This window comes from Antechinus flavipes, chromosome 2, assembly GCF_016432865.1.
Source record: "Antechinus flavipes isolate AdamAnt ecotype Samford, QLD, Australia chromosome 2, AdamAnt_v2, whole genome shotgun sequence".
Lineage (NCBI taxonomy): Eukaryota > Metazoa > Chordata > Mammalia > Dasyuromorphia > Dasyuridae > Antechinus > Antechinus flavipes.
Window position 1 is genome coordinate 95,892,339 of NC_067399.1, and position 19,406 is coordinate 95,911,744.

The following is a 19,406-nucleotide window of genomic DNA, read 5'->3' on the forward strand; positions in this document are numbered from 1 at the left end:
CTCTCAAATGAAAATTCCAGGAATGTCATAGTCAAAATTTAGAACTCCCATATGAAAGAGAAAATATTATAAGAATAAAAAATTAAGCAGTTTTGGAAATTACAGTGAGGATCACACAAGATTTGGCTGGTACAATTACAAATGATAGATGATTTTTGTGATACAATATTTAGATATGCAAAAGAGAACAATTTACAATCAAGAATAATCTATTCTGTTAAAACTTAGTATATTCCTATGTGGGATTTAATTTAATTTAATGCAATGGAAAATTTTCAAGATTTTTGATAGGAAGACCAGAGCTTGATAGGAAGATATCTAAAAAGGAAATGATGAGATATGATTTCATAGAATCCTGGATGGTATGAACTGATGAGAGAGTGAAATGAGAGTGAAATGAAATTTCAGAAGAAATTAAACCAACAATGTAAAGAGAAACTATTTTGAGTTTAGTGAATGCTATTGAACAACCAAGTCTCCAGAAGACTTTGAGATTCACCAAAACTCTTACTTTTCTCCAGACAGAAGGGATGGACTCAGGATGGAGAAAAGGGAAAACATGTTCTGACATGGTCATCATGTGAATTGAGTAAGAAAAAAAAAAAAAAAACATATATATATAAAACCTAGTAACAAAAATGAAAAGGACAATGGCATCACCACTAAAGATGAAATTAAAACAATTATTGAGAGTTATTTCAGACAATTATATGACAGTAAATCTAATGATCAAATTGAAATAGAGGAATATTTACAAAAATATAATTGATTAGAAAATATATTGATTAGAAAAATGAAAATTAAAACAACTTTGAGATACTATTTCAAACCTAGATCAACTAATAGTACATAAAAAGAAAATGACAAATGCTAGGGAAGATTTGGGAAAATTGGGACAATTGGTGAAATACAGTGAAGAAAGTGTAACCCTAGGGAAGGAGTTCTTACTTTTAAAAGGCATAAATATTCTGGAATTTGAGGCAAACCTACATAAAATATATTCACATGAGGGTCTCACCATTGTGGTTTCATCATAACCATCTTAATGCTACTTATAAGAACAAATATTCATTTTTGAATTAGGACCCCTAGTTCATTTTTCTTATCATAAGTTAAATTTGTTTATTGCTAGATGTACTCCATAGCTAAAGTCCAAGAAAATAATAAAACTAAAATAAATAAAAATAATTAAACAACAATTAACTTCTGAATATAATTTATCTACACTTTGTTTCTATTAATTTTTCAGAGCTTTATAATCAAGTTTCTTATCTCACCCCTTTGAAACTGTTCTCTCCAAAAGTACTAATTATTTTTAATTGCTAAATCTGATAGTCCTTCCTTAATTTCAGTCCTCTTTCACCCTCTCTGTAGCATTTGGCCCTGTTCTCATATCTATGTATATATTCTTTCTTTCCTGGCAATCTGGGAAACATCCCATTCTTATTTTCTTGATATGTATTTCAACCATTTCTTTTCATTCTCTTTTACATCTGTGTCCTATTTTTCAAATGAAGGTTTTTGCCCTGAGTATCCTTTTCTGCCCTCTCTTAATCTAGTTTCCATGAACCTGCATACTGTTTTTTTTCAATATCAATACCCATATTTCAATAAAATTGATTGATTTTATAATCATATATCTTTTATATTCATACATTTAAAAACATAAATCTGAGAAGTGGTACATAGACTTAACTGGTTTGTCAAGGAGAACTATTCTTTTTTTAATTTTTTTTTATTTTAATAGCCTTTTATTTACAGGTTATATATATGGGTAACTTTACAGCATTGACAATTGTCAAACCTTTTGTTTCAATTTTTCCCCTCCTCCCCCCCAGATGGCAGGATGACCAGTAGATGTTAAATATATTAAAATATAAATTAGATACACAATAAGTATACATGACCAAACCGTTATTTTGCTGTACAAAAAGAATCAGACTCTGAAATATTGTACCATTAGCCTGTGAAGGAAATAAAAAATGCAGGTGTGCAAAAATAGAGGGATTGGAAATTCAATGTAATGGTTCTTAGTCATCTCCCAGAGTTCTTTCACTGGATGTAGCTGGTTCAGTTCATTACTGCTCCATTGGAACTGATTTGGTTCGTCTTATTGCTGAGGATGGCCAGGTCCATCAGAATTGATCATCTTATAGTATTGTTGTTGAAGTATATAATGATCTCCTGGCCCTGCTTGTTTCACTCAGTATTGGTTCATGTAAGTCTCTCCAGGCCTTTCTGAAATCATCCTGCTGGTCATTTCTTACAGAACAATAATATTCCATAACATTCATATACCACAATTTACCCAACCATTCTTCAATTGATGGGCATCTACTCAGTTTCCAGTTTCTGGCCACTACAAAGAGGGAGGCCACAAACATTCTTGCATATACAGATTCCTTTCCCTTCTTTAAGATCTCTTTGGGGTATAAGCCCAGTAGTAAAACTGCTGGATCAAAGGGTATGCACAGTTTGATCACTTTTTGAGCATAGTTCCAAATTGCTCAAGGAGAACTATTCACTGGTATGCTGCAGTCAGTTTATACTGGCTGAAGAAAGGCAATCATTAAAATTTAAAGTATGAGCATTTATACCTCAGAAATCAGCAAATATTACCAATCCAAGCTTGACTTATTATGCAATTGATCATCTAAACTTCAGAAAGTGATTAAAATATTACTAATTCAAATTAAACTTAAAATTAGGTCACATATGCATTTTCCTCAGGAAGCCAATTTAAAAATATTTCCCAGCACATCCCCTACATCAATGATTCAAACATTTTAAAAACTGCTTCTCTAAACCCTTTGTCTTGATGACCTCATCAACCTCCTTCAGTTCCATTCAGAAAATAACCTGTAAACAGACCTCCCAGAGGTAGTTTCTTCACTCTAGGGTTTTCTGTACAAATGAAATCATAAATATAGTACCTATCTTTTATCATGTGGAAGAGATGCATTCATATTTTGACTTCAAATATCAAAATTAGAAGCAAGATGAGGAGGCTACGTAGATAGATTTCATCTCTATATATGGAAAACTATCCTATCATTTAGAGTTGTCTAAAAGTAAGATGAGCTTCACCACAAGGTACTGAGATATCTGTCATTTCAAGTAGAAACTGGATGACATCTCTACAGTGTCATATAAAGGATTCCTTTCCAGGTATCTTTTAAACTAAAGGATTTTTTCAAGTTCTCAAGTTCTGAAATTTTAACTATAAAATTTATTTATAGCATTTATTGCAAACTCCTGTGTCTGCTTAGATGGATTGGTACCCATCATGAATCAGATATAGAAGATTCAGATAATACAGAGTTCTTTCAAATGCCCATCCATTGTGAGATATGGGATAGACATATTGGACATAGAGACATTTTTACTAATAGTAACTGCAGAATTCATTCCAAAAGAAATTGTCTGGGCCAGATAGGATAGCTGTGTTGTCCCCTAAACATCAAATTGTTTAAGCTGGAGACCTGCTGTAATAGGAGACAATTTCCTTCAAGTTTTGTTTCAATCATGAGAGCTGAAAGAACACTGCATTGTCAGCCAAATAAAAGGGAGCTTTCCAAATCAGATTCTGCTTAGTTGTAAATAGTTACTTTTTTTCAAGAACTGAACATGGAGAGTTCAGCGAGGCAGTCCAGTGCCGTCAGGTCAATTCAGGTTATAATTGGCTTTAACCTAACATTCCCACAAGCTACGGTCATCATTACTTGTAGCTATTCCAGTAGCTTTTCAAGATGTGAACTCATTTTGACTTTGAAATGTCCAAGAAAACCCAAGTGATTGCTTTCAATTCAAGTCTTAAGTCAATAGATTATTATAGCTAAGGTTCAAACACAACAGCTACACCAAAGCAGTTGTGGAGGATGTTGAATTTCATATATGTACAATTGTTCTATGAATAAAAAGGGAAAAAAATGATGGATCAAAAGATTCACATACCAACTTTCAGGCTTTTATAATTATTTTATTTTGAACTACATTCAATGGTCCTATCAATTCAATTGTGGAATTCAGGATATATATATATATATATATAGATTATATATATGTATGTATGTATAATGTCTATTGTAAACACTAATAAGAACTAAGAAATTTAATAACAGCTGGGGAAGGTCATAGAATCCTATGAAATGGCAATTGATTCTTTTTAAATGTTAGCTTGTGAGTTTTGTTTTGCTTTTTAAAAGCAAATTATATTAATATTAATTTAATCAATTAATTAATTGAATATTAATATATTAATACTCATCATGTTACAGGAATTGCAGGAACACCTTTTATTTACAAAATTGTCATTCTAGAATTTCTGTTCTGAAATCTGTTCGTTAATAATGCTGACTATTATTGCTAATATTCTTGTTGCATTTGCTCTCATTCTTACAGAATGTAGTCTTCAAATATTTTTTCTCATGAGCCTCTATCAATGTTTCATTTTTTATTTTTGCTTTTGAATCTGCTGATCTTTCAAGGAATTTTTCAATGCTTCTGCAGAAGCCTTCATTGAGATCATATTAGAACTCTGAATAATTAGCTTTGGGTTTAGGAGGAAGAAGGTTGAGAGCTTGGTTGGTAGGTGACTATAGAGTTGGGGGCTACTGGGTGACAATAGATGAATGATAAGTATTTGTTTGTACTGGAGAAAAGGTCTAAAATTGTTTATCACGGCAGGATATCTTATGTTTCATCCTCTTCCATTGAATTTATTTACCACACACCTATTAGGAATATATCATATTTCCCAAAGTGACCTCTTATTTCATTTTGGAGAAAACTGCTTTGTAAGAGAATAGCATTGTGAGCACATCAAAGATTAGGCCACAGATACACATGCTTCCATAAAAAACAAATGAAAATTATTTTTTAACATCCAATAAAATTAATGTGGAGTGATATATGTATATATATATACATATATATATATATATATATAATCCTTTATCTGACTGAAAATAGAAGCTGATTTCTTATTTCTATATTAAATGTAAATGTAAATCTTGTGGAATTCTTTGTAGATAAACTTCTAAAAGCAAGTCTTACTCATAACACCTTGAAATGTAGAGCCATCCTTTATTTTTCCTAATTGAAAAGGGTGGGTTCAAAACTAAAAATGTTTTCATTGCAATTATGTTTATCACTGAATTGCTCTATACTCTTCTTTCTTAAGGTTCACTGCCAGTTGCTAATGAAGCTGTGAGCACAAAATCCAGCTATAGCTCTTCTTTTAAACACTCAAATCTCTAAGTGAACTGTGATTTCTGTCCTTTTTTCTTCTTTCCCATGAAGCTTACATATAGAAAGATAAGAGTTTTGTGAAGACAGAGGGAAAAAAAAAAAAAAAAAAACATTAATTGCTTTTCCCACTTTCATCGATAGCTACAACTGAAAATGTTATTGGAAAACAAAAACAAAATAATTCCTCAAATGCAAAATTCAGGCAGTGTGCTGAGGTGTGATCCCGGCCACATATATAAAGGCTCCAAGGTTCAGTGAGCATCTTTTTTTCAAAGTCTTATCAAGAAAAACACCCTAAGAATAATCCAGCCCCCAGACAAATGTGCATTCTGTAAAGATATCTTCTCAAACAACTTGAAAGTCAGAATTGAAAGAAGGCTAGGAGGGAAATTGATATTTTCCTTTTGATATCTTTCCTAAAACCTTGACTGCTCAGACATGTTGTTTCTTTTTTTTTAATACTTTTTTTTTTTTTTTAATTTCAAGAAATGGAAGTTCAGTATTAACTTTTTGTTTAATGCTTTCAAAACAACAGGGGAGGCAAAACCATCCATCACCAAGAGCCCATAACACGATCTTGTGCTGTAATAGGAAAAGGCTTTGCTCAACCAGTCATTTGAATGGCAGGTTTCAAATAAAGCTAGGTTAAAATAAGACATCAAGTAAACAAACTGTAGAGTCTTGGATGACACCAGTAACTAAGTCAGGGTCAAAAATAGGACATGGAAAAATGATTTCAGAATGGGTAATTTCCCTGGATAATTAATCAACTTTTTAGCAGGGGAGCTTAGCCACTTGGAAACACTTGCAGTTTTTATGATATTAAGTATAAATAAGAACAGAAAGGGGAATGGGAGACATATTGTTCTATGATTATCAATGCATTATCAATTAAGTATATTCTCTAAAATGCTAAAATATGGGGTGAATGTATCTCCCTTGGTGATACCAGTTGATTGCTGTTATGCAGACTTTATAGATTGTTCAAAGAATTATGAAGGTTAAAAAAAAAGGTAGGGTTTTGTTGTTGTTTGTTTGTTTTTACCACTCTGTGAATATTGCTATGAACCAGGCCCCGGAATTACAAAGGAAAGACTTTCAGAATGTTCATAAAATTTATCAAATGAATTGATTTTAAACATTTTCCTGAATTACATTAGTCAGAAAACTCTGAATACAAAAGATTCTCAGTCTTTTTTACTCAGTCCTTCTTGTATCATTTTCAAATAAGCTCTCAAAAAATATGTTCTGAATATCTACCTGATTCAAAAAAAAGTCATGATTTTTAAAGACAGAACATTTTTTAAATGGTTTTCAATAGTCATTTTGCCATTCAGAAAAAAAAAAAAAAATGAAGAGGAAAAAACATGGTCTCTAAAAGGACAATACAAGCACTATAATATATACCTTTCATTTCCCAGTATAGAATTTTAAACTTTTTTTTACTGAAATATGAGGGCTGACATTAAACCTTAATAAAAATAATTTATCATGATCATCATCAGATGATTTTATAAATCACCTATATGTTTTTGGTCCTGGATAACCCTATAAAGTTAATATCATTAACCTTCATTATCATCTGAAAAAAAAATCTTAATCGAGTTATAGGATAATGAGCATATATATAACTCTGACCAAAGTACTTACTCAATTGCATACATGGTATCTCAGGCAGGGAATCAGTGGGAGAAGTTATGTAGATAAGGCGAACCATAACAATGTACATAGATTCAATCCATAATGATCCTTCATTATTCTCTAACAATTCAGGCTTTAACTTTGCTGATCTAGATGTAATCCACTGACTACAACATATATTTTCAGTTAAAGTTCATTTTACTTCAAATTGAAAGCACTTTTAAAGGAGGAAATTAATATTTAAGGAAATTCTCAGTTGACATCTTTTTTCAAGAATGCTTTCACAGTGCAAATGATTACCTTCTAATATACTCATTGTGTAAGCATTCCTTTGCATAAATAGATTTGCTTGAAGTAGGACCTACTCATATGTAGATTTATTTAAATACATGGAATTATATTCTTCTTTACAACTGGGGCAAGAGAGACCCATACACAGGATCTATTTTTTTAAGGTTAATACACCAAAGAGTTGATACAGTAGTACAAACAATTATTTTTAACTTTCAGAAAGCAATGTTCCACAGTTAGTTCCTTAACCAATTGGAACAGACACTCCAAAAATAATAATATTGTAGAGTAAAAAAATCCATTTTTAGAATATATCTATGGGTAAGGAAAGGAAAGTTAATGGGAAAATCTAGTTCCACTGAAAATCATAAAACTAAAGATAGAATGTAAAAATATAAATTAAAAGATTAAATAAGTGACATGTGAATAAAGCTTGGTTTTGTAATTTAAAATATTCTTACACTGTATGATAAACACTTTTCACCTTCCTAGTTGGTTTATTACATAGACAACCACAAAGCAAATCCTTAAGTAAAAAATATTATGGGCACACTCAACTCCTAATTGTTTTAAATGTATTTCTAGACATTCTCAAGTAAAGCTTTTAGGCAATAATAGGCCACCTCCTTCTCTTAAGTCTCAGTAATTTAATCTTGAGTCCAGACCAGGAAGAAGTTGATGCATTCTATTAGAGGCAAAAATGGAGACAGCCCATTTAGCCAGGATGTTAATGAGATAATTAACATTCTACTATTCAAAATACTAAAAGGCCTAAAATATATGCCCATCAGTGAAAGCTTCAATAAAAACAAAAACTTGAAATCTTTGCTCTTAACTGAATTCATTAAAGAAGGAAAGAGAGAAACACTTTTATATGGGATATGGTTCGAAAGGTGAGAGTCTCTTGAATGTTGTAGTTAATGTTTTATATTTTTGTAGGTATGTCACTTTGCTTTTGAAGCTCTATTAAAAGGTAAATCTAAAGGAAATGTCGGCAAGGAATAAATACTCCTATCTGACATCATGTGGATTAGTAGTGAAATAATGACAATATTGCATGAATCACTCTGTTTATTAAAAAATAATAATAGCATAGCACAATAACCAAAGTAATTAGAAGTTTTATAAATTCTATAATGACATCAAGCAGCATTCTAAATAATCTCAGAAAGATTGTAAGGTTTGTTCTGTATTCTGAGATTCAATTCCATATAAAAAGCCTCACTTTGGAAAACAGGGAAATTTCTTCCATCAAAAATTAGGAGCAATATACATTTCTATTAAAAAAAAAAAAAAAACTTAATGGATAGAGATAGTTTTAGAATTCTTGCCAGTCCTCCATTCTTTAAGTTATCAGGTCTAGATTCCAGTCATATGTATTCTAATATAGAAGAATAAGTTTTTCTGGAACATTTCACTTTTTAACTAAAAGTCAATTATAAGGGACCTTAGAGATTATTGTTCTAATTCATCTATGAACAAGAAAACCCTTTGCAAAATATTTGACATGTTGTAATCCAAATTTTATTTGATGATGTCTCTGTCTCTTCTTGTCTGTTTCAGTCCCTCTGTCTCTGTCTTTCTGATTCTTTCTCCCCTCTCCCTCTCTCACACACACATGCTCACACACAGTGCCTCTCTATTTTATCTCAGGCGGAATTACAGCATTCACTTATAACTACAACCCCATGGCATTAAAAATATTGACATGTTTTATTGAACCAAGTCTTTCCACCTTGTACATGTGGAACTGATTTCTTTAAAATGTAATGTCATTCAATCTGGTCCAAGGTATAGCTTACTAAAAACTTCTCTTGATCTTGACATTGTCATCCAGTGTTTGATATTGCTCCCATTTATATGTCATCTGAAAATGTAATAAACATGTCGTTTATCCCTTTTTCAATTCATTAATAATGATGTCTAACTTGAGAAATTTAAACAGCAGAAAGCCAAGTCAAGTAGACCATGACACACTCCATTTAAGATGTTTTTTCAACTTGACATCAGCCTCTTAATATTTTCAAGACCCAATCATTCTACCATTTTCAAATCTGTCTAAAATTGCTAATAGATCATAGATTTAAGGTTGAAAGTGACCTTAGATATCATCTAATCCAACTATCTCATTTTAAAAATAAGGAAACAGACGAACAGCATTACATAATTTGCCCAAGGTAGAAAGAGACTACATTTTAATTCAGACTTTGTATGTTTTTGGCATTTTTATTCAGGCATAACATCATCAATTTAACTATTCCACAAGGATATTATGAGATGATTGTCAAATGCTCTATTTGAATTTAAGTAAACTAAATGTGAAATAATTATCTTCAACTATTTACTGATCTGTTAAAAGTTATCAGAAAGAATATGATGGTTGTCTGCCTTTACCTGTTTTTTATGGAGCTTGATTCTTTTTGATTCCTTTCCATTTTTTCATTAATTCATCAATATTAAATATTCCTGATTGTACTGGGAATATTTCTAGCTTATCCCCATTTTATAAGTAATGCTTGATGATACTTTTGGATAAATATTACTTATCATTTTAAGATAAGCTCCATTTATTCCTATGCTCTCTTGTACTTTTCATAAAAATGAGTGCTGTATTTTGTCAAAGGCTTTTTATGTAACCATCGAGATAATCACATGATTTCTGTTGGCTTTATTATTGATATGATCAATCACATTAATAATTTTCCTACTATTGAATCACCCCTGCATTCCTTGTACAAAAACCACTTGATCACACTGTATAATCCTAATGATATCATCTCTTTGCTTCTATGTTCTTTAATTTTTTTTAATCCATATTCATTAGGAAAATTGGTCTATAATTTTCTTTCTCTTTTGGTTCTTCCTGCTTTATATTACATTAATATATTTATGTCATAAAAATAATTCTGTCAGGACTCCTTCACTCTTTTCCAAGTAGTTTATACAATATGGGGTTCATTTTTTTTTTAATGTTTGATACAATTTGATTGTGAATCCATTTGATCCTAGGGATTTTTACTTCAGAGTTTCTTTGATGGCTTATTCAATTTCTTTTTTTGAAATGGCATTATTTAAATACTTTATTTCCTTTTCTGTTTATATTTTTTCTTCTGTTAATGTCAACAGTTTATATTTGGAAATATTTATCCCTTTCAATTAGATTGTCAGATTTCTTGGCATATAATTGGGCAACATAGTTCCTAACAATTGCTTTAATTTCCTCTTCATTGGTGGTGAGTTCACTTTTTTAAATTTCTGGTGTCAGTAATTTGGTTTAATTTTTGCTTTTTTAAATCAAATTAACTAATGATTGATTTTATTGTGCTTTTTTCCCCCTTCCCATAGAATCAGCTTCTAGTTTCAATTATTAGTTCCATAATTTTCTTACTTTCACTTTCTTCAATTTTCCCTTTGATTTTCAGGTTTTCAATTTGGTACTTAATTGGAGATTTCTAATTTGTTCTTTTTTTGAGTTTTTTTTTTTTTTTTAACTTGTATTATCTATTACTTGATCTGCTTTTTATATAGCCATCTATTATTAATATAAAGAATTATAGATATAAATTTCCTCCAAAGTAGCACTTTATCTGCATCCTATAAATTTTGGTATTTTATTTCCTTATTGTCATTTTCATCAATGAATTTAGTGTTTCTTTTGATTTATTCTTTTTCTCATTAATGTGTTAACTCAGTGGAATAGATGAGATTTCTCATCTATTTCTCAATTTCTCATTTCTAATTTTCAAGGATTAGATGATTTAATTTCCAATTAATTTTAATCTCTCCACTGTTTGTTATTGAAGGTCATTTTATTGCACTATGATCTCTCTCTCTCTCCTCTTCTCTTTCTCTCATTTTTGCCCACTTTTTTTCCTTGCCCGTTTTTGTGATTTGATGTTTTCATGTAAAAGCTGGGCTCTGGTCCTGTACTGTCTCAGTATACTTAAGGTTTCAGGTTTTAGCTCCTTCCTTTCTCTGGAGGATAGACTCGGACTGCAGGGGGTGGGAGGCCGGAGTAGTGGTGGAGGGGGAGGGGGAGAGTTAGGGAGGAAGGAAGGGGCATGGGACCTCCCTGTCGATTTTCCCTGGGTGTGACTTTTAACTAGTAGCCTGCTCCTGAGCTGGGATTTTGCTGGTTGGTGCTTTCTGGTAAACATCTTTCTGGTGGCTGGCCTGGAGAAAAGATCTTGTTGGTCTGTACCAGTCCTGGTTCTTCATAAACATGGAAACAGGTCCTCTCTGCTGACAACTCCAGGGGAACTCTTACTGTTAGCCTGTCCCAGCATGGAACTTCACTTTGGAGTCAAAGCTTCATTGATGAGTTGTATTGATCCTGGGGTTGCTGGGGTGGAGCCTCCCTTAGTTGCACAGATTGCTCACTTGCTCAGGGGGTAAGAGTCTGCAGAAGGGAAGGACATTGCTAGTAAATTGTCCCAGACTTAGACCTCTGCTGCAAGTCCCCTGCTCTCAGGCTGGGTGCTGCTGCCATTTTTGAACCTCAATCCCCTTCTACCCTAGAGAAACAGATCTTTTCTGCCATTCTAGTAAGCTCCTTTCCTGTTTCTAGACCAGTGCTGAGGCAGTATTTTAGTGTTTTAGAGGGGGATTTTGTAGGCCTTTATTTTGCCATCTCAACACTAGAAGTCCTTTTCCCTTTTCTAAAAGTTCAACATACATTCATTTAAAATGTTGCTGCATTTTGCCAGTAATTAGAGCCAAACTCACTGGCCTGTAGTTGGCAGCCTTTGCTAGAGGGCTGAAACTCCGTATGATTGATTTAAACAATGTGTTAACTCAGTGGAATTGATAAGACAATGGTTATCTAGTTAAGCCTGGAGATCAATAGTTCCCTAGTTTAGTATGATTGAATTAATCTTACAACAACTAATGGTTCGCTAGTGATATAATGATTGGCTTATACTTAGTGTGATGAATGGATTTAATTGTAATAGAGTATTTAAGAAGGTCAGAGCCAGACGTAAAGGGGGATGGAATAGGACCGGTACAGACTCGGGGAAGACCAAGGACTGAAGGCTGGAGCACAAGTTCCCAGACTCAGGGAGACTTCAAGACAGAGACCGTTGTGGTGGTCCTCCTGCCTCCCCCACAGAAACCAAGACACATTCCAGAGCTGGTGCTCCAGCCTCCAGTCCTCTGTCTTTCCGAGTCTGTTCCAGTCCCCCACAGTGATGGAAGATGGGATGAATGTCTCTGGCTGAGTTTGTCCCAGTTATATATTCTATTATAATTACATCATCATAGGCGTCAATCTTGTAGAACTATATTAAGTACTAAGTCCATGTACTGAATTAGAGAACTATTAATCACATGCTAAACTGGATAACCATTGTCTTATCAATTCCACTGAGTTAACACCTGGTTTAAATCAATCATATAGAGCTTTAGCCCTCTACACTTTACTCTCACTCTTCACACATATCTGTAAACTATTATGAAAGACAAGAAAGAATAAGCATATTGTGCTCAACAATGATAAAAGCATGTGCAGCTGGTGTCCCTTGAATTTCATGTCTCCATTATCCATATTTTCACTGATAGATTTTACTTGATAATAGTTCTCTCCATTGTATTTGTGGAATACTTGGAGAAGTGCAATGAGTTCCAATACGTAATTCAGAAAGCCTGAAAATAATGATTTCAAAAAATGAAACCACCCAGCCATTAATATCCTTTTCTCTTGGCTAACTTTAAACCTTCCAATTTAAAATTTAATATTAACTTCTTTATACTAAGAAACTCTGCACTTTCTTACTTTCTAAACTTGTTCTTTTCCTTTTATTCATTTTTCCCTCTGTCCTACTTTTTCTCCTTCCCTTCCTTTTTGCCTCTTTCTTCCTATCTTCCTTCTTTCTCCCCCTTCCTTCTTTCCTTTTAAATGAGATAAAGTGTTGTATAGAAGACTGAAGAGTATCAGTTAAGTCTTCCTTCCTTCCTCCTTCCCTCTCTCTTTCTGTTCCTTCCTTCCCTCCCTCCCTCTGTTCCTTCTTTCCCTCCTTCCCTCTGTTCCTTCCTTTCTTTTCTTCTCTCTCCCTTTCTTCCTTCTTTCCTTCCTTCCTTCCTTCCTTCCTTCCTTCCTTCCTTCCTTCCTTCCTTCCTTCCATTTCCCTTCCCGTCTTCCTTTTTTTTCTTTTATTCTTTTCTTTTTGGATAGGAGAGACAGTTTTGTGTAGTGGATAGAGGACAGAAGAGGAGCAGGAAAATGCAAGTTTTACTCCTCCTTTGGAAATATACTAATAATGTGACCTTGAACAAGTCAATGAATTATACTAAGCCTTAGTTCCCTCCTTGGTAATGTGAGTGAAATAATAAAACCTACTGTATAGTCTTATTGTGAAGCTAAATTTAGATATTTATAAAACACTTTACAGAGCTTCATGTATTATATAAATAGCAGCTTTTTATTTTCCATATCATGCACTGTATATGAAGTATTTCTAGAATTCAGTGAAAAAATATTAGAACAATTTTTCAATTATTGTTTTAGAACTTTCCCTAAAGGCAGATGAAGGTGTTTTAAAAGAGTTCTTTTCAATAATGAAAAAAATTGAGCACTTACTTTATGTCATCTCTTTTACACACATAAACACATATGTGCATGCACACATGGGCAAGTGATTATTTTCAATTAATTAATCCTGAGGCTTTGTTTAATAGGACAGACATTACTTTCACTATTCAGATAGATGTTTAGTGCAAGCATCAGAAAAAACACCTTCCTGCTATTTTCCTCTTTCATATAGAAACACATCCAATGCATGCCCCAAAACTTCTTTGGGTCTAGGACAATGAGCCTGTGGACAAAAGAGATTATAGGGGGCAGTTAATTCCTAGTGTACTTTTGTCAAAGGTGATTGACTAGGCAATGTTTCATATCTTCAAACTTTGTTAGATCTTTGTATATTAATAATGCTATTGCAAAACAATCTGAGATCAACTTCATATGAGGTTTACTTTTATATCTATAAAGGTTCAATTTATACATCTAAATATCTCAAAATAGACTCAAATCTCAATAAAATTTTGCTGTGAATTAAAAAACTTAATAATGCTGTAAAGGTAGAAATGTTCATTAATCAGTTTCTCAGCTCGTAGATTACAGATTAGTATTGCATAGTCCAAAATGGTTTATATTAGAAGAGTACTTTCGACAGCTCAAAATAGGTTTTTCTGGCCAAAAGGCATGCTCATCTATCTCAAATAATAAAATAATAACTCTACATAGTGAACCGTCCAAACATCATACAGGGAAATCCTTTTTTAGTCAGAGAGGCATACTATTTTGTTTCTGTGGGTTTCTTTTTTCATTATTAATAGGTTTTCATAATTCCTTCCCTCCCCTATGGCCACAAAGCAAAAGCCAATCAGAGACTAACATTTAAAAGGTTTTTATGAGCCATGTTTGCAAGCATGATAGTATTATTGCAGGATTATACAAGCTCTATATAATAACTTCACAGCAAACCTTGAGAGCTGACAATATAACAATATACACTATAGCTAAAGTAGAACTCCAATTTTTCTAATTGGTCTTTATCTGGAAATGAGGAAAGGCTTTCTAGACTGTTAAATTATTCAGAAGTTGTGTACATTCTCCTCAATTTATTGCTTTGGCTTGATTTACAGTTTTAAGTATAAAATAAACCCTAGAATCTGAACTTAAAAGGTAATAAAGGAACTGTCTTTGGGGATTCAGGCTATAAGGAAACTTCCATTTTCATAATTCACCAAAAGGGACTATGTTTTTATAAAATTTATTTTGATGGAAAGTTTAGCAAATAAACTGGGAGGAAGAAATCTAACTAAAATAGCATTCAGTACTTTAGCTTCAGGACCATGTGAGGCCAAGTAATCATATATTTTTGGTTAATTGCTTCACACATATTCCTGTTTTTAACACTTCCATGGTAAATTAGACAAGACTACTAAATGTGTTATGGGAGTTATGTCAAAGATCACATATTACCACACTTAGGATTTCACTGTTATATTATTTTAGGGGGGAAAGAAAAAGTATGAAAAAGTAGCACTGAGTACAAAATGGTTCATGATCAAGCAAAAAAAAAAAAATCTCTGTAATGTCAGTCAGTAGAAGAAAAGAAAATTGTGGTCTTTGAAAACTACTGCAGAGAGAACAGGAATATTTAATAGAAATACCAGGAACAGTTTTTGGAGGGGAAACATACACATCAAAGAAAAAAAAAACTGACATTTTTTTCTGGATGACCCTTTGCAATAAGCTAGAGGTTAAACATAAGGGAAAAGGTCATCATGTCAATCAGATTCCTTTCTGATCTATTATTATAAAGTTATGGGAAGAAGAAATTGGATAGGACAGAGTCTTCTGTTGAAAATTTGTAAAGGACTTGCACTTCCCAATGTCTACCATGTGCATTCCTGGGTTGTATTCTCAATCTTTTTGCTATATGGTATTTCTGAGGCAGGGGAGCTAATATAACCAGTTAGTCTTACATGAAATGGAGTCAGCAATGGGATCAGTCTGATCAACAGAAATTAGAACTTGGAAGTCTAGGAGAAACTATAGCTTGGGAAGGCAACAAATCAAATATCTAAGAGGCCAAAAAGACTTGCAAGGGGAATTACATGACATAAGAGATGCAAGGGAAGAGATCAGGTCTAGAGAAGTAAGCCAAAAGAGAGTAGATAAGAAAGTACTTTAAATTTATCCAGAAAATCAAGGTTCAAAGTCTAGGATGTCAGAAAGGCTTGAACAATTCACACAAACTCACTAAACAATTATTAATATTGCTTTTGACTTTGTACTATGAAGTTAACAGACTTACTACTTGCATGCATGAAGCAGAAGGACTTAGATAGAAAGCCATCTGCCTGTATTAAGTCCCAGGTCAAACCCAGATCTAAGTCTGGCTCATAAATGACATCCTCTGCTCACATGAACGAAGGAGGAAGAATACGAGTACCTATTAATTTCCATCTTTTACTTTACTCCTCCGCAAGCCTCCAGGTGAAGTAACAAACCTAGACTCAGATCCAGCCCAGCTCTCTCTGGCAACAGTGGAGCAGAAAATGAGTAAGAAGCTTTCAGAAATTTGGGATAACATTTACTCACCTAGGTAAGAACACTTGCAAGCCTCAGGACTGCTTTGCTGAAAATAATGGGAAATTGGGAAACTACTAAATGAAAAAAGAGAATTGCACAAGGTTTACCAGCAGGACAGCTAATCTGTCTCCAAAAAGGAAGCATTTAGTTCCATCAAAAGTAAAGTACAAGTGAAGCTTAACAAGATGCAGAATTCTTGGCTCAGGAAAAAGACAAATGAAATTCAGTTTTACTTTGATAGTAACAAATCCAAAGCAGTTCATGATTCCCTGAAGGCTATTTATGGGCCAAAGAACCATGGTGTATCTCAACAATTCAATCTGATTGTGATTTAGTGATTAGTGATAAGGACTTGATCCTAAAGAATTGGGCTGAAAACTTGCTTGATCTTTTCAATGGACCATCATCAACCAAAGCTATAAACCATTTAATTCAGGTAGAAGTCAGTCTCTCTCTAGCTTAGTTTCCAACTGATGAAAAGATTTTGAATGCCATTAGGCTCCTTTTGTGAGGCAAAATGCTTGGTGTTGATTCTATTCCAGTTGAGATTTGCAAGGTAGGGGTTCTACTGTAGATGCAAAAGTTGACTAAAATCTTCCAATCTATATGTCAAGAAGAGGTTGTCCCTCAGTAGTTCATCATTCATCTCCCTAAATGAAAAGGAAGTTGTTGCCCTGCAACAATCACAGGGATTGTCTCTCTTAATTATTGCTAGCAAGATTTTTGCCAGCATCCTCCATAACAGGATGATCTTTTATCTAGAAGATGATTATCTACCTGTGAGCCAAGGTGGCTTCAGAAAGGACCAACGCATGGCTGATGTATTGTCTGCTACTGACAATTCCAGGAGAAATCCCAGGAGCAGAACAGAGGTCTGTACACAATGTTCATTGACCTGACCAAGGCCTTTGGTACCATCAGTCATAAAGGCTTGTGGAAGCTCATAGTAAATTTGGTTGCCCAGAGAAGTTCATCAATATTGTATGTCAGCTTCATGGCAGCACGCTTGCCCAGGTTCTGGATAATGGATGATGCTCTCATGCTTTCCCAGTCACAATGGAGCGAAGGAAAGCTCTATGCTTGACCCATGCTTTTTAACATGATGTTTTCCACAATGTTGTCAGAGTTCTTCAACCAGAATGAGAGTAGTATCAAGGTCAGCTACTACACTGACAGTAAATTATTTAACTTAAAAAGAACAAGACCAAAGCGGAGTTGGTATATCATGCTTGCAAGATCATTGCGTGCTCAATGCAGTCTCTGAAGTTGAGAAACAACAGAGTAGTGATCTATTCTTTGCCATTTGTGATAATTTTGGCCTGATAACCAACACAAAGAAAAACAGAGGTGTTCCACCAGCCAGCACTATATCACCCATATATGGAACCATTAGTTTTATATATATATAGTTATATACATATATAGTTATAATATATATGTGTATATATAGTTAAAATATATATAATATTGTGTATATATATATAATGTTGTATATATCTATAGTTATAATATATATGGTATTGTATATATAGTTATAATATATAATATTATATATATTAGTTTTCCATATATATATATATATTTTTTTTTTTTTAGAGAAAATCAGAATGTTGTGGATAAGTTCGCTTAACTTGGCAGTAGACTATTCAGGATTTTCTATATAGATTATGGGATGAATGCACATATTACAAGAGTTAGCTCAGCAATGGGGTGCATCAAAGCAAAGTGTGAAAGAGGAAGTATCAGATAACCTACCAAACTAACTCTCTATACAACTGCGGGGCAGGCTTCCGTGTTGTATGCAGGTGATACCTGGAGAGTAGAGCAGTGTCCTGATAATTGAATTGTTTCCATTTGAATTGTCTTAGGAAGATCCTGAAGATCACCTGGCAGGATAAAACAGCAGGCAGTGAGGGGCTTTCTCCAGCTGAACTGCCAAGCATCCCGATTTCTCTGCAGAGAACGTGACTCTGATGGGCTGGATGTATTTGAATGCCACCGTGTCTTTGCCTAAAATGATTTTTTAGAGAGAAGTAGAATTGAGGGAAAATAACCCATACTAGTCACCAAGTGAATGACGTGAACTGTGACAGCTGTCTCACAAGATGGAGACTGTGTTCTAAGGACTGAGTGAGGGTGGTCTATGCCCCAGGCCCAGTTTCTTTCTCCGATGATCACCTGGTTTACAAGAAATGGGACCATCCTTTTGCTTTGTGGTAATTTAGGCATCCTAAAGATGTGGTTGGGTGGAAAGTTTTTCCTCATTTATGACTGAGAATGTGAGGTCATTTGTCCTGGCTAAAATCAGGGAAAAGTTCCAGCCTATAGGCAGTGCTAGCCAGGCTCCTATATAATTCTTGTCTATTAACTGGGCAACACCTCTCCTTATCTAACTGCTTGTGGGGAGGGAGACACCCTTTCTCAGGAGATAGTAATAAAATTCCTTTCTGCTTTTACTTTGAGAAATCTCCTAAATTCAATTGATTTATTTGAGCCGGTGGTCTTTGTCTCACATACCAAGAAAGAAGAGCTCCCACAAAATAATTGAAGAAGTGAAAAGGGAGAGATTTGAAAGAAGAAGGGAGCAGCTAGGTGATGCAGTGTTTAGAGCATCAGCCCTGAAGTCAGGAGGACCTGAGTTCAAATCTGGTCTCAGACACTTAACACTTCCTGGCTATGTGACTCTGGGCAAGTCACTTAACCCCAATTGCCTCAACAACAACAACAACAACAACAACAACAAAAAAAAAAAAAAAAAAAAGAGAGAAAGAAGACAGGGGAAAGGATGTTATACTAAATAGGGAGAAGAATGCTCCCATGCAGTAAGAGGAAAATAATTTCATGAGTGTAAGGAACCTTGCTAAGGTTCTAATTTGGAAACAGGGGTGTGTGCAGTATTCAGTATCTGGTGGTGAGGGCTTGCTAACCCCTTTTCAGGACTGCTCATTAACCTTTGCCATCTACCTATCACTCAACTCTGACCTTATCACTTGGAAAAAAAAAAAAAGGAAAATTTCTATTGTTGGATAATGTTTATATTCTCAATATACAACTCATGAATTTAATTAGTGGGGAGAGGAAGTGAAGTACAAAAGAAATAAAAAAGTGAAAAAAAGCAAGATCT